At 39.6% G+C, this 13876-nt stretch overlaps 1 protein-coding gene across 2 annotated transcripts in view; it reads right to left on the bottom strand.

Annotated features, from left to right (window-relative positions):
* The window catches only part of GUCY1A1 (guanylate cyclase 1 soluble subunit alpha 1), a 35982-nt gene extending 23402 nt beyond the window's left edge, over nt 1-12580 (bottom strand). Inside the window, exon 1 of one of the 2 annotated variants that reach the window (XM_048304136.1) lies at nt 12482-12580. The gene's annotated coding sequence lies outside the window, so the exon portion shown is untranslated. Of the gene's footprint in view, nt 1-12021; nt 12044-12481 lie in introns of those variants that run through there. The other variant, XM_048304137.1, reaches the window with a different exon arrangement.
* Between the last annotated feature and the right edge of the window lie 1296 nt (nt 12581-13876).

The raw sequence follows: 13876 nt of genomic DNA, 5'->3' as shown, positions 1-13876 counted from the left end.
GTACCTACACATACTGATCTTGCAGAAGTTCATGTAACTGTTTCTACAACTGACACATAGGTTTGCATAAATATTATTTTCCTAAATATACTAGAGCATTGTAGGGCAACATAAAACATTGATTGTAGTGTCTAATGACAGTGCATATGGTTAAATATTCCCTTTGTGTTCACAGCTTTAAATTATAATGAACAGCAAGTTTTATAAATAAAAGTACTAAAAGTATTATAAATAAAATTACTAAAAGTTTCCATGAACTCCACAGATCTTAGAGAACTGTCTGAAAACTAGGTCTGTAGAAAGAAAAGTGTTTCATTAGCAGATTTCACTTGCAGAGTTTTCTGACTGGGTATTTGCCACCTGTCACTTCTGTTTACAATGTCTATAAAATCATTTTAGCACTGAAAATCACTGACAACTACCTTTCATATTTATTCATAGCTAAGGACTCCTGCCAACTCCCATCGAAGTCAACAGCAGATTTCTGGATATAGCAGGAATAGGATTAAACCTAAAAGGTCTGTGACTGCTGTCCCTGAAATACTAATTTGCATTTTTTCTTATTTTTGAACAAACATATGACCTTGGCTTTTTAAATTGAATGTTTTCTGATTTTTGAACCAAAATACAACCTTGTCTTTTTAATGTTGGGTTTTTGCAGCTAAGTGTGCAGATGCGATAATCACAGAACTGAGGTCATTTGAGATTACAGAAAGGTTAAAAACTATGCATGGGAAGGTAAAAACAGGAACTTCTAATTAGCAAAAATGGTTTGTCCTGCAGCATTGAGGTCATGTCCTTGTACCTTTTCTGAAAAAACATATTGATTGAAGATGTGTAATCAACCCATTCGAATAGATGGATGAAGCAGTGTTTTCACAGCCATCATACAGATACTGATTTTGCTTTAGGTATATCCCATGGCAGAAAAAAGCAGCTCTGAAGAAGCAGAGAAGTCAGCTACTTTCCCAGTTGTTCTCTTCCATGGTATTTGCAGGGCAGGATCAGAAGGCACCTTTCTTTTTGGTTAAATGCCTACAGATGGTTTCTGCTACAAAACATGTTTAAAAATAATTGGAAATGCTGATTTAGCCCATGTGCACTGTAAATTAGCACCTTCCTTTTTTATTTCACTGATTGGCCTGTCATTTTGCACACAATGGTACAGGCAGATATAGTTATTCATAGCCCACCTCTTTCAAAATCTGCTCTTCTAAAAAAGCTTTGAGTACACAAAAGCAGTGCATCTTACCTTTGAAAATATTACCAGTATCCTACGAGACTGAATGCTTTAGGAATACATTACAATACCACTTTGAGTATATTGTTTAGTTGTTTTCTAATACTCTTCTGCAAAATACAGCAGATATGCATTTAAAGCACAGAAAGCTAGGTAAATATGTGAATTTATATTGTCTTTAAAAACACAGGCTTCTTTTTACACTAAAATAATGAAGCTACATAAAGATGAGAGCTTTTGTCAAATATTGAGCCTGCACATGTGGTATTAGGAGAAATTAATCTTGTTAATCACAACAAATAAGCACTTAATGACTAACATTAGCCTGCTGTTAATGTATACCACCTCTGTAACAAAACTAAAGATTAAATAAATCCAGAAGCAGATTTTGAACATTCAACAGGAAGCCAATCTGTGATGCTTGTTATTGTCTCCAGTGCAATTGCTGAAGTTATCACACTTACTGATCTTTCAAATCCTTCCGTTCCATTTATTCAACTCTTCTTTTAAGCATGTGAAAGAAATCAAATTGCACAGAGTGTTTTTCAGATTACTTCTGCACAGGAAAAGTCAGCACATGCAAATGAGAGCAGCAGGGAGAAGGAATGCAAAATTAACTCAGAGATAATGGCCATGTTCACCACAGATTAAGAGATACAGAGGAATGGAAATCCAAGAAAAGGTTAACAAAGAACAGTGCAGAAACTTTGATCATATGTATCAACTGCCAGCCTCTAATTTGAGGTACAAATTCAGGGTTTAATTATTGAGGCAAATTAAATGTATTTTAACCGCAAGGATTCTTCTGCTGCTTTTTTGTGAATTTTTGTGCAAGGTCCTCGGATATTGTGCACTGCATGAACCACAGGTTAATCCTCCTGGAGTTATTCTAGGCAGGGTATCTAGAATTACCCACATTTCTTCATTTCACAACCTATATAACTGCATTGGCTGCAACAATGTTAACATCACAATATTCTTACCAAAGTCTGAAAGATCAAAGCTTGTCTTCATTTCTCAGATTGCAGATTTTCTTTTGTTTTTTTTCTTATTTATTTTGCAGTATGTGCTGTTCTTTATGAACAGAGATAAAATGAAGGGAGATACAGACAGAATAAAGGATCAAGGAGGAAAAACCAGAAGAAAACCTATAGTAGAACATGAGGAACAAAAAATCCATAAGAAATAAGGAAAACACGGGCAATAGAGCAAAACTATTTGTAATGGAACGGACAGTTCTCTTACTGATAAAGTGCTTTCTCTCTACTACAAATCCACTGAAATTTGGTAGGTTCTCAGGCAAATAATTTTTCTGTAATCTGTCAGTATAGCCTATAGAACATGTTGACATGCTAATTTCATGGAGCTTTCCAGCAGTATTTTAGATTTTAGGAGAATTTTTTTGGTTGTTGTTTTTGTGCTTCAACCAACTCTGCTGGTTATATATTACACTCTGTTGCACAATTAAAGAAGGATATATGTTTATTACCTTGATTTGGCTGTCAAGATTCAATTTCTAGTGTCACTGCTTTGCCGCACAAGCATCTATTGGGAGGCTGGAAATGACATACCTTGTTTTGCAGCATTGTTTAATGAGGCTGCTCTGTGTTAATAAAGAAGTAATAACTTCCTAAACTTGGACATTTCCTATGTTATTTTCTAGTATTTTGTTTTGAATGGCATTGGTTTGTAACACAAAGGCCAGACGTCCATTGTTATCGATTTAAGGCTTTGTTTCCTAATTTTACATTTTCTTTTTTAAAGATGTTTCACTTGTGTTTTATAATATGTCTACAATGAACCTCTTCTCTCTCCATCAGGCCTTCTGAAACACCAGTTAGTGCTGCACACGTATCTGAGATCCCAGGATGGAAGCACTACTTACCTGGCTGCCTTGAAGGCCCTGACCTGCATTCCAGTGAGGCGGCATGGAAGTGCACTGGTGTCAGCAATCACCAATACCCATAAGACAGACCTTCCTCCCACTGTGTCACCACAGAAGGTAAGGAATTGTATGGGCACCCAGTTCTTAATTCAAGGTGTGGCAATTTATGCTTCACTGCTGGGCTTCAGTCCTCAGGCAAAATGAGCACAGAACACAGCTTGAGAGTCTTGGTCTGGAGGAGCTCCCAAACAGGAGCAACAGCCAAATTGTAGCAACAGAGTCATCTCAGATTTACTTTGTTGAGAATCCAAACTAAAATCAAATGTTATTGATAAAAATCTTTGTCTCAACACTTCAGCTACCCAGAGACCTAAGGCTCACTTTAAGTGTAGTGGCTGTCCCACACCAAAGGTCCTTTAAGTACAATTTCCCACCAAATGTTAAAGAATAACCACTCTGTATGTGCTGCTTTCTAAATCTGTAAAATGGAAATCCACCACTGAACACCTGTTTTCTCTCATTATATTAAGAAACTACATTCATTTCAAAAAATGGAGCCATGTAACACAATGTGTCCAGCTTGTTGTGTTGCATACTGCTGCTGTGAATAGTAGATCCAAGCCAGCAAGGAAAACACTTCAGCTGTTTCAGAGGTGAAAGAGCAGAGCATCTGGACAGTGAATTGTGGCAGAAAACCTAAAAATGAACCAAAATAAAATTCCAGCCAAAGTAAGTGCATATGTACTCAGAGGAGTACTTCAAATAGGTTTTGAATGTTATTTGAATACAATCGTGAAGATTGATTGCTCCTTTGACTGGAAAGTTAAAAGTATTGTGCACTGGGCCCTTGAAAAAAAATTAATTATGTAACAAATAATAGATTCCACCTCTGTATTTGTTTACGTGCACAGAAAGAGGATGCTACACAGCAAGATCCCCCTTTTCCGAGGGAATAAAGGCTGAGCAGCCATGGGAACAGCTGGGGCAGAGGGAGGAAATGAGATGCACGAGTTCCTAGAAGATGTAAAGCAGAGACCTAAGTTTAAGGATAAAGAGAGGTAGTATCTCCTTCACAAAGAATTTCCTGCCAAGATGAAGACAGTATTTTTTAAGCATTTTGGCATTCTAGAGCATTCTGAAGCACCATGAATCTTGCCGAGTGTGCACTCTCAACAGGTAAAAACAAAACAGGGAGGAAAGAAAGTCTGCTGCACTGTGTATAATCTTCCTTTACATGGGGCCAGAAATATTTGACATTTCTGCTTACAGTTTAGGTGATGTGGAAAATACAAAACATTTATTTAAAATACTTGGACCTGACAAGCTTTAACGAGACACAAGCACTAACTTTACAAGTATCTTGTGGCAATGGAGAAATTACGTTCTCCCAGTATCACAAGTATCTTTGCAGCACACTCATGTTGTAAACCTTTGCTCTGGGGTTTCAGCTCTGTTTATAACAGGCATCTAAATCCCACAATGCCCATACTATGTTAAACTGATATTAGGATTGCATTCCTAGGTAATGCAGCTTCTTTGCTAAAAGACACCAGAGTGCCAAACCTAAGTTTAAAGATCTGAATGCAGTTATTAATGTTTTACTAAAGATTATGAGTGTTTTCCATTACTGTAGTGTAACAGGAAAGAAAACACTGAGTATTTGTTACATAAACCCATACAACTGCCTTTTTTGGCATATTTATTCCAGCATTAAAGAGATCAGCCATTTACCATATAGTAGGTTACAACAATGGCAATAAAATCTAACTACTATTTTTTTTAAACGTATTAACCCCATTAGATGCTTTTCTGCCACTACCACTCTCTCATTTCAGTTTATCTTGTTTTTCCCTGTACCAACTAACTGCTAACAAAATTCTGCCCACACCATGGGCATGGATAGATGTTCTGTTTTAGTTTTTGCTATGTATCCTATCGTGTATCCTATCAGTAGTCCTTGCTCTTCACCACTTCAAAGCCTATTTGAAAAGATATTTTTTCCTTTTAATTCGCCTCTATCATTTGAACTCATTTTTGCTTAGAACTTACTGTTACTTGGAACTAATAATTTTAAAGATGAAAATAATTTTCAAAGAGAAACTCAAAGGAAGGTATCATGAAACCACATTTCATATATTAAGCAACCATTAAGGCCAGTTTTTACTGGCATTTCTGAGTGCCAGTCTCTAATCTGCTATGAGAATAGTCAGTCTCATGATACCCACCTCTATCTCATGCATGGTATAGCTGCACACTTCAAAGTGTGACTAGCCATGCCTCTGTTGCTTCTAAAATTTACTACTGTTATGGTCAATGACTTTTTCCACATATAGTTGGCTATTGTGCTGCATCTCCCACAGATCTGGAGAATATGACATACAGGGAAAGTGTGAACCTGATCAAAGCTGATACTAACTTCCAGATCAGCTGCAGATTTTCAGTGTCACATTACAAATGTGGTCTCTGCTTCATGAGCACATCAAAAGGTTTTGCAAACTGTGTATAACTTGAGACTGAAGACTGGTCTCCTCTGTGTTGTTTCATTGCCACCGCACAACCCAATGTTTTTGTCTGCAAAGGGAAATATTTCATTACCTTCTAACATTCATGAAGGTGTCACTATTTAGTCATCAAGACCACAATGGGTTGAAAATTCTTACAGAACTTTTGCTTACATTTAAAGACTGGTATTTAACCTTCTGTGAGTTCATCCTTGGACAGGTTGCTTAGCAGAGAAATAGTGCCACTAATACCCTGCATTCTGCTCTCTCTTTTGCTGTTGGTAGGCCTATTACTTGCTTATTTTAAGCCAGAAGGCTCCAATTAAGAGCAGGGCCATACAGAAATATACAGCACAAGATGAAGTCTGACCTGAAGGGTTTGCCCCCTGAATGGGTAAGACAGAAAAAATGGGATATGAAAGGACCATAACTATGCCTCCTTTCTAAGTGGGGAAATAAGCCATGCTGGAGATCACAAAAGAAGCTGAGCTCAGAAGTCAATCCAGATGTCTTAGCACAAGTTAAGAGATTGCACAAGTTTCTTGGGCAGTTTAGTAGATGAGTGACTTAGAGAAGTCGAGTCTGACCTTATAAAAATTGGCAGCAAGATAGTAAAAAGAACAATGGGATGAAAACACTTTACACAAGTAAAATTCTAACAGATTTTGCAGATAGAACTCATAAAAGGATGCAGGTGCTATATATACAAGCAGAACAAGGAAGGTACCCTCACACTAAATCTTCACAGCTAACACACAGCAGGTTTAATGTCACTGTTACTTCTGAAGGCTTCGTAATTCCTTAAAGAAAATGTATTTCCCCTTGTCTGGTTTTTAATATCATGCAACTTGTTTGGGAACCTTTAACTGTACCAAAATAAGCATTTAATTCAAACTATAATTGATTGTAATTATTTCTGTCAAGATTTCCTGACGTTTTTGAGAAAAAAAATCAGGTCCCCATTGACCAAAAGCCTTGCTAAGTTACTTAAGCCATAAGACTCTCTCCCTTCATACCATTCTTCCCATGGGGAAATTCTAAAATCCTACCTCTAAATATGCCTTGTGAGTTCGTTCTATGGACTAATGGTTCTATTTTCACTAAAATTTCAACAATTTCAGTCCACCAAAGATTTTTCTTATCATGAAGGCAAACGGTTTTCCACTTTCAGCTTGCCAGTGCAAAGAGGCAAGAGACAACTGTGAAGACAATTTTGGCAAAAACAAAAAAAACCTGAAATTTAAAGTTAGATTGATACATGCTTTCTCCAAAGACATGGAAATTTTGCCATTTTTAGCAGTTCTATTTAAAACAGGAACTGCAATGAGTATTTTAGGCTCCTGGATGCCTGCAGTCAGGGCTAGGGAAAAACACAGCTATTCATGTAAGCAGATGTCCCTCCCTATAAACCAGAAGGCATCACCTTGAGTATATTGTCTTGTGTTTTCAAATCATAGAAATAATTATGAGCAAATGTAAAATCCCAATTTTTCCAAGTTACAAACTAGAAATATTGCTGAGGTGTTCCTCTGTTGTATTCAGGCTTTTACTAATGCTCTTTTGTGTGTGAGGAGTTTCTGTATTTGCCAAGGAGGGTAATCAGCTTTCCCTGAACAATTTTTGTCAGTCTCCATCTCTATCAAGTGCCAAATGGAATGCAAGGTTAAAATGAAATTAAACACATGTTTACCATGGTCAGTATTAGAAAGGCAGTCATCTCTATACAACACACTTCTGTCTAATACACTATTGAGAAACTTGTTTCTGTGCTATTATTCATTAAAAGTGTCGAGTTGAGCAGCAACTACTGTACATGGCATCACAGAAGCCTTAGTTTTACTGCACTCCCTAGAATCAGTGACATTCTAGAACTACACCAGGAGGATTCCCACAAAATACATTTTCCCCAAAAGCGTGACACATTTTTGTTCTGAGTAACTCAGAACTGGGCTGAGGAAGAGATTCACTTCATAAATATATGTTTCTTTCAATTTCCATTGTGGAGGGGAAAATAAACAAAGAATTCTTTAGCACATTGCCTTCTAACAAGAAATTTTTACATTATTCACAGGGAAGCAATTGGATGACTCGCACAGGATACTCCCTGCAGTTCTCTAATACAAATAGCTGTCTAAGTGCTAGATTCCACAATGCTTGATAACATCTTTGGAAGTGGTTCCACTCTTCTCCACGATGATACACGTCCTGTTTCTAGATTACGACCACACAATTAAAGCTCTCTTCCTGAGCCACTGCATGGCTGACCTATTTTCTATACAGACTTAGCTGAAACAATCAATGGGCATAGCCATGCATGAAGTGCAAGGCATAGCCAAACCATCCCAAGGGATGGTTCTGGACAGCTCTGTGTCCCATAGCCCCATGCAGGGATGCAAGTCCCCAGGCATTTTTCCTCTTGCCTTAGGGCAGAGGAAAAGTGGCCTTGTCACTCAAGTATCGACAGCACAGCATTGCGTTCACAGGCAGATACATATGCACAGGAAGTACAGACAGGGGCTCTCACGAAAGAAATACCCTCTCAGAAATACCACATAAGGTCACAGCTTGGTTATCATCTGGGCTTAGTGTGCTCCCTGTAAGGAATTACCCTCCTGGGGTTGACTTGCAGGAAGGGGCTGGTTTGAATGCTTCTACTAGCAGGGCACCGTTCTCTTGGAGCAGCTACTTCGAGTGTGAATAGTGAATATGCAAGAAGAAAATCAATTCACAAATTGACATTAAGTAATACAAAGGAACTAATTTAAAGAGTCAGAGCAGTAAAATCAAGAAGAATGTGTACCACAATACTGCCAAGTTCAAGAAGCTGGGAGGGTGCTTAAAAGTAGCAGTGAAGGTTTGAACCATGGAAAGGGGTATTTGAATCAAATGAGAATGTCAGTTAAAATACAACTAAATCTCAATTAAATCTGAAAGCAGTAATATTCTTAGCAAGGGCACCTATTCCAGTTAACAAAACTATCATGTAATAGGAAATATGAATGAAAAACAAGTGGAAGTGAATATCACAAAATACTGTGCTCTGATAGGGTGGGATTCTCTCAAAGACTGAAGGCCTGTGTAGGCCCTAAAGCTCACAGAGGTGCTTGGGGTCTGAATCAAGGAACAGGACTTGGTGAGGTCTCTCTGTGGTGAAGTAAAATTAATCCCTAGAGATGATATTTTCTCTGACTTAGGTCATGAAGCAGCAGAACAACTGAGAACAGTGAAACGTGCACTCCTACAAAAAGGGAGAAGATGTCAGTTTGCTCTAGACACCACATGTACAAAAACATGTGTGGTGAGCCACTTCCTAGCACTGACCTGCCATCACCCGAGTAGGACAACCAAAAAAATGGAAGAACAGCATATTACCAAATGAGCTGCAGTCAATACCTACGGTACAAGTAAAAGTCTTAATTACAGATATTAACACGTTTTTTTTTCCAATTGTCTCAAAGCAGGTGAATCTATAAACAAAAACCTTACAGAAAATCTGCTGTTTCTAGCAAAGTTTGCTGCCTTTATTAGAAAAAATTAATTTGTTGTTTACACCATAGCTAGAAGCCTTAGTCAATTTAACCACATGCTTAAAACCTATTGTAATTTTAAAATCAAATAGATACTAACATTCTGCCCTGAACAGTGTTGCTTTCTTGAACAAAAACCTATGCCCTGAACTGACTTAAAAATGTATTATGTTTAATGATAAACTTGAATCTCTACTTGTCATACAACTATTCATGCAAAACATGCTGAATATACATCATACATACATCATACAGCCATATCTCAAAAGGTGAAGACAAGCTAGAAAGAATATTCAAAATAATGTCAAATATAAGATTTGGCCTAATTTAATATCAAATGCTAAAAATCTTAATTGAAATGGTAAACATCTACATAAATGCAGTAAATTTTAAAAGACATGTAGACAATAAAGGTCTTTAAAAAGTAAATAGAAAAGTACAAAATGTGCAAGGAATTGCAGCAAAAAAACTCTAATGGCAGCTCTCCAATGGCTCAAACTTCATTTGCTAATAAAATGTGCAAGCTGAAACGCAATGATTACAACATTATAACAAAATACTTCAAATTATGTCCTGTAGTTTCCAAAAACTCTTTTAAAATAATATTTCTTTTTACCTATACTAAACTTTTCTTAAATGAATAAGGTTTTATAAAGAAAAATTAAAACCTGTTGCTAGTCTACAAAGTAGCTACAAAATACAGCCAGTACCTCCTAACACATATTTCCTTGTCGATAATTTAGGACATTGCATATGCTTGCTTAGACTCCTGAGGGGCTTGATTTTTAGTTTTTGAGGGTTTTTTAAAGTACAATAAAATTTACAGTAGTTTTTGTTGAACAAGTCTTTCCAATTAAAAGGAAAATAGCTGTGTTTGCCATAAACTCGCTCTTGGCTTCTTGGATTGCTTATTTTGAGTCTCGGTTGGTTTTTTTAGAATTTTAAACAGATGGCATTCATACTCAAAATAACAGTGATATTTTATCTTTTAGGGCATGACATAACCAGGTTTTGACTGCTACTGATATTTGGCATATTAGATTTTATTATCAACTCTTACTTATGTTTTCATTTCACTATGGGATCTGTTTTGAAACAGACTGTCACAGAAGGCTAAGGACAGATTTTTTAAAGAAAGCATTAATCGCAATAAGACAAATATACACAACCTTAGCACTTACTTTTATGGACACTAACTTTGACTTCTCATTTTCAGTGTTTCATCAAAAACTTGATTAATTTAAGTGAGTACTCAGCAAGTGAGCCAATGGGAGAGAGGAGGTGAGACTTTGGTCAGACATTTTATTGACATCAAATAAGGGTAAAAAAACCACTGTAGAACTAAATTCCTTACCTTCTCCTCCAATGTTTGCCTCCTGATCTTTCATTGTCATGACTCATAATAGCTGCAAGTAACATATTTCCACAGGAAAAGAAGTACAACCAGGAAATCTCAATATGTGCTTTCCTTCTTTCTCCTTCCATACTTTTCCTGCCTACTTTGGATGAACATGATTTCAGCAAATGGGTTTTTTTTTTGAGAATGGGGAGCACAAATTTTTTATATCAATGCTACAGTACTCCTCATGCTTCCTTACAATCACCTGGTTCATTTAAGGTTCTTGCTACTGGCAAAGTGAGGAGAACAGTCATCAGAACGTATGGCCATATATAGCACCCCAAAGCAACACAATCCAAGCAAGAAACGTCTCTACAATTCTCCTCCCTACAAAGAGAACATTTGTAACACATTTAAACACATTCTCTGGATGCTTGAATTGCTTATCTTCTCTGATTAATTATGTAAAATAGTCTGTTACAGGAATCTCTTCCCAGTACACGCTGTCACCACCTTTTGTTCCTGACCCTAGAAAAGTAATAGAACCATTTATATGATTTAAAGTGTATGTTTCCTTATGACTACGTTTTGTAGTTTGGAAACAAATCACCTTAATTCTAACAACAAGAAAAGGGAGTGGCTCCATTGGGAGTTTTGTCTTACAAAAAATTCTAAGATTAGACCACTTCCAAGTAAGTAAAACACTTTGTTCTATTTATACAAATATAATTAAACTCTTACACTTGCTATGAAAAATTTCTCTGTTACATTTTTCTGTAGCTCTGTATTCTCAGACTACATACTGGAAAATCTAAGTGAATAAAAATTTCTGTTTTCCTACTAGTATTCCAAATAGTAAATGTCTGACCATTTGTCTTTAGACCAACCTACATGCAGCACAGTGTAACCTGTAGTCCAGTGGAAGTGAAAAGCCCAAATACAGCATTACAGACATACTGCATCCTTGCTTATGACTTTTTCCTGTTAAATCATCCTTTGAACTTAGAAAGCCTTCTTACTACATCCAGAGAATAAGTAACCAGCTCTGAAAATAGAGCCATTTTAGAAGCAGCATTAGATCAAGCTTGAGACAGGACATAAGATGTATATAAAACATATAAAAGCACTCCTTTATATATGAGAGAAGAGCTTTTCAAGCATCTCATGATTATAGATAGGGATGATTTTATAAAGAGAATACTAAATGTAGGCTAGTAATGGTCACTGAGCTTTAGCCACAGAAACAACTCTATTCACTCAAAAAAGGGGATTACAAGCCTAAAGTCTTGATAAAATGGAAAGAAGAGGGGAGCTAAGAAAATTGACTGAAAAACTGCTAATCATCATGAATGCAACACAGGTTGGGGGTTCATTTATTCTTCCTAGGAAGAAGAAATAATTGGAATAGCAGATGCAGAGATGAAGTTATTGTTAGAGCATCAAGTATGTGATGAAATGTATCAGGTTTGTGTCTAATTCATGAGGTGGAATAATACAAATTGCTTTGAAAACCGAGTAAGAAACCTTACCTAAGCATAACGCAGTAGCAGCAGCCTGAACGGGTTGAATTAGCTTGACGGGTACCAGCGGTTTGTGAATTCTTAGAAAGCCTCACAATGCACAAAGGCCGCCGGAGTAGCCCTCGTGGCTGGAGCCCTGAGCGGGCTCCCCGAGCGCTTCCAGCCCCGAACCGAGCCTGTTTCGCTCACGCCCATATCTGGCTCGGGGCACGGCGCGAACGGGGCTCGGGGCGCTGAGGGGAGAGGGCTTCCCGCGCCCCCCCGCCCGCTCCCGGGGCTCAGCACCGATCACCGCCCGGCCGGAGAGAGCCCCGGCCCCGGTCCCGGCCCCGGCCGCGCCCCGAGCGCCCCGCGGCCACGGCCGGGCGCCCCGTCCCAGCGCTGTCCAGGGTCCCCGCCGCCCCTCGCCGCGCCCCGGGCGCCGCTCGCTCGCTCCCTCCCTCCCTCCCTGCCTGCCTCCGTCACTCACCATGGCGCGGGGTGCCCGCGGCCGCAGCCCCGCCGAGGGGCTCTGGGCAGGCGCCGCTGCCGCTCCCCGGCGCCGCCAAGGTGTATTTGGGGAGCGGGCGCGGCGCGGCGGCGGCGGGGCCCGGCGGGAGGGGCCTTCCCGCGGGCCCAATCAGGGCGGCGGCGGGGCGGGGGCGGTGGCCGGGGGCGGTGCGATGGCCCCGCCGGGCCGGCCCGGGCCGGGTAGAGCCGCGCACGCCCCGCCGAGCGCGGCCGGCGCGGAGCGGCCCCTGCGCGGGAACTGGCGGAGGCGCGGGGCGCCGGGGGCTGCCGGCGGGACACGGGCTCCCCGATAGCCCCGGGCCCGCCAGTGCCCTCTCGCCTTGCGGCACCGCACGCTTTAGATGTGGAGAAATGTCAGTCTGCGCAGTCGGGAGCTTCTGTCTGCGGCTTCCGCGCGAGTAGGAACCTGTGTCATCGGGGGCAAGGCGCTGTAGTTACTGACGTCCTTTGCATAGAAGTATCCTTCGACATACCCTTCTGTTTGGAAACGTGTGCTGCCATATTTGTTTTATTCGCATTTTCTCTACCACGGCTTTGATTTACTTGTTGCTAGTGTTATTCCGCACAATATGTGATATATACCTTTTTAACTGTAGCCTTGGAGTGCTACTATTTAACCTAATAGTTAAGCAATGAACGAAGAGGAGCGCCGTTCCAGATAAGCACAGAAAAAACCAAAGCATTTACACAACATCATCATATCAGGTGGCCAACTTCAATTTAGAACACAAATTCATAAAACTCTCCTTGTAGAGTTGGCTTGGTCTGAAATTACGTTCCTAATTCTTGCATGACGCCAGAATGATAAGTCCACAAATTTTAAATCATTACCAAAGCATTTTCATGGTATTTTCACTGGATGGAACCAATGGATAGTTTAGAAGCCCTGGATAATAAATAGTTTTGTTGGGCTTGGGCAATTAACAGTGACTGAGTTCACAACAGGAACAGTTGCCTTATCGAGTCACATGGAAGCAAACAGAAGATTTCACCAGGAAAAATAGCTGTTGTAAGCTGAATGATGAGTTTGGAGGAGCACCATACCTACACAGCAGGAGAAAAAGGGGTGTTGTTTCTTGTGGCTCACTCGATGTTGTACCTTAACAAGCTTGTGTGGAAGCGAGTGTCAAAATCAACCAAAACAAAAGTAGCACATCTCCAACTGGGTTTGAACAGACCAGCTTTACACAAGAGAGGGTACCAAACTCAAGGTTTTGTTGCCTCCCTGACTGTCAGAACTGAAAGATGGTTTAATAAATATATCTGCTTCACACCATGCTTCCCTGCCTGCCGTGTTAAAAGAAGAGAAATCCGTCAGCTAAAGCGATTAATTCCTCCAACCACCAGTTAGACA

The sequence above is a fragment of the Corvus hawaiiensis genome, chromosome 5 (genome assembly GCF_020740725.1).
Source record: "Corvus hawaiiensis isolate bCorHaw1 chromosome 5, bCorHaw1.pri.cur, whole genome shotgun sequence".
Taxonomy (NCBI): Eukaryota; Metazoa; Chordata; class Aves; order Passeriformes; family Corvidae; genus Corvus; species Corvus hawaiiensis.
The sequence above is the reverse complement of the archived record's forward strand: the minus strand, read 5'-3'. Positions and strand labels throughout refer to the sequence as shown.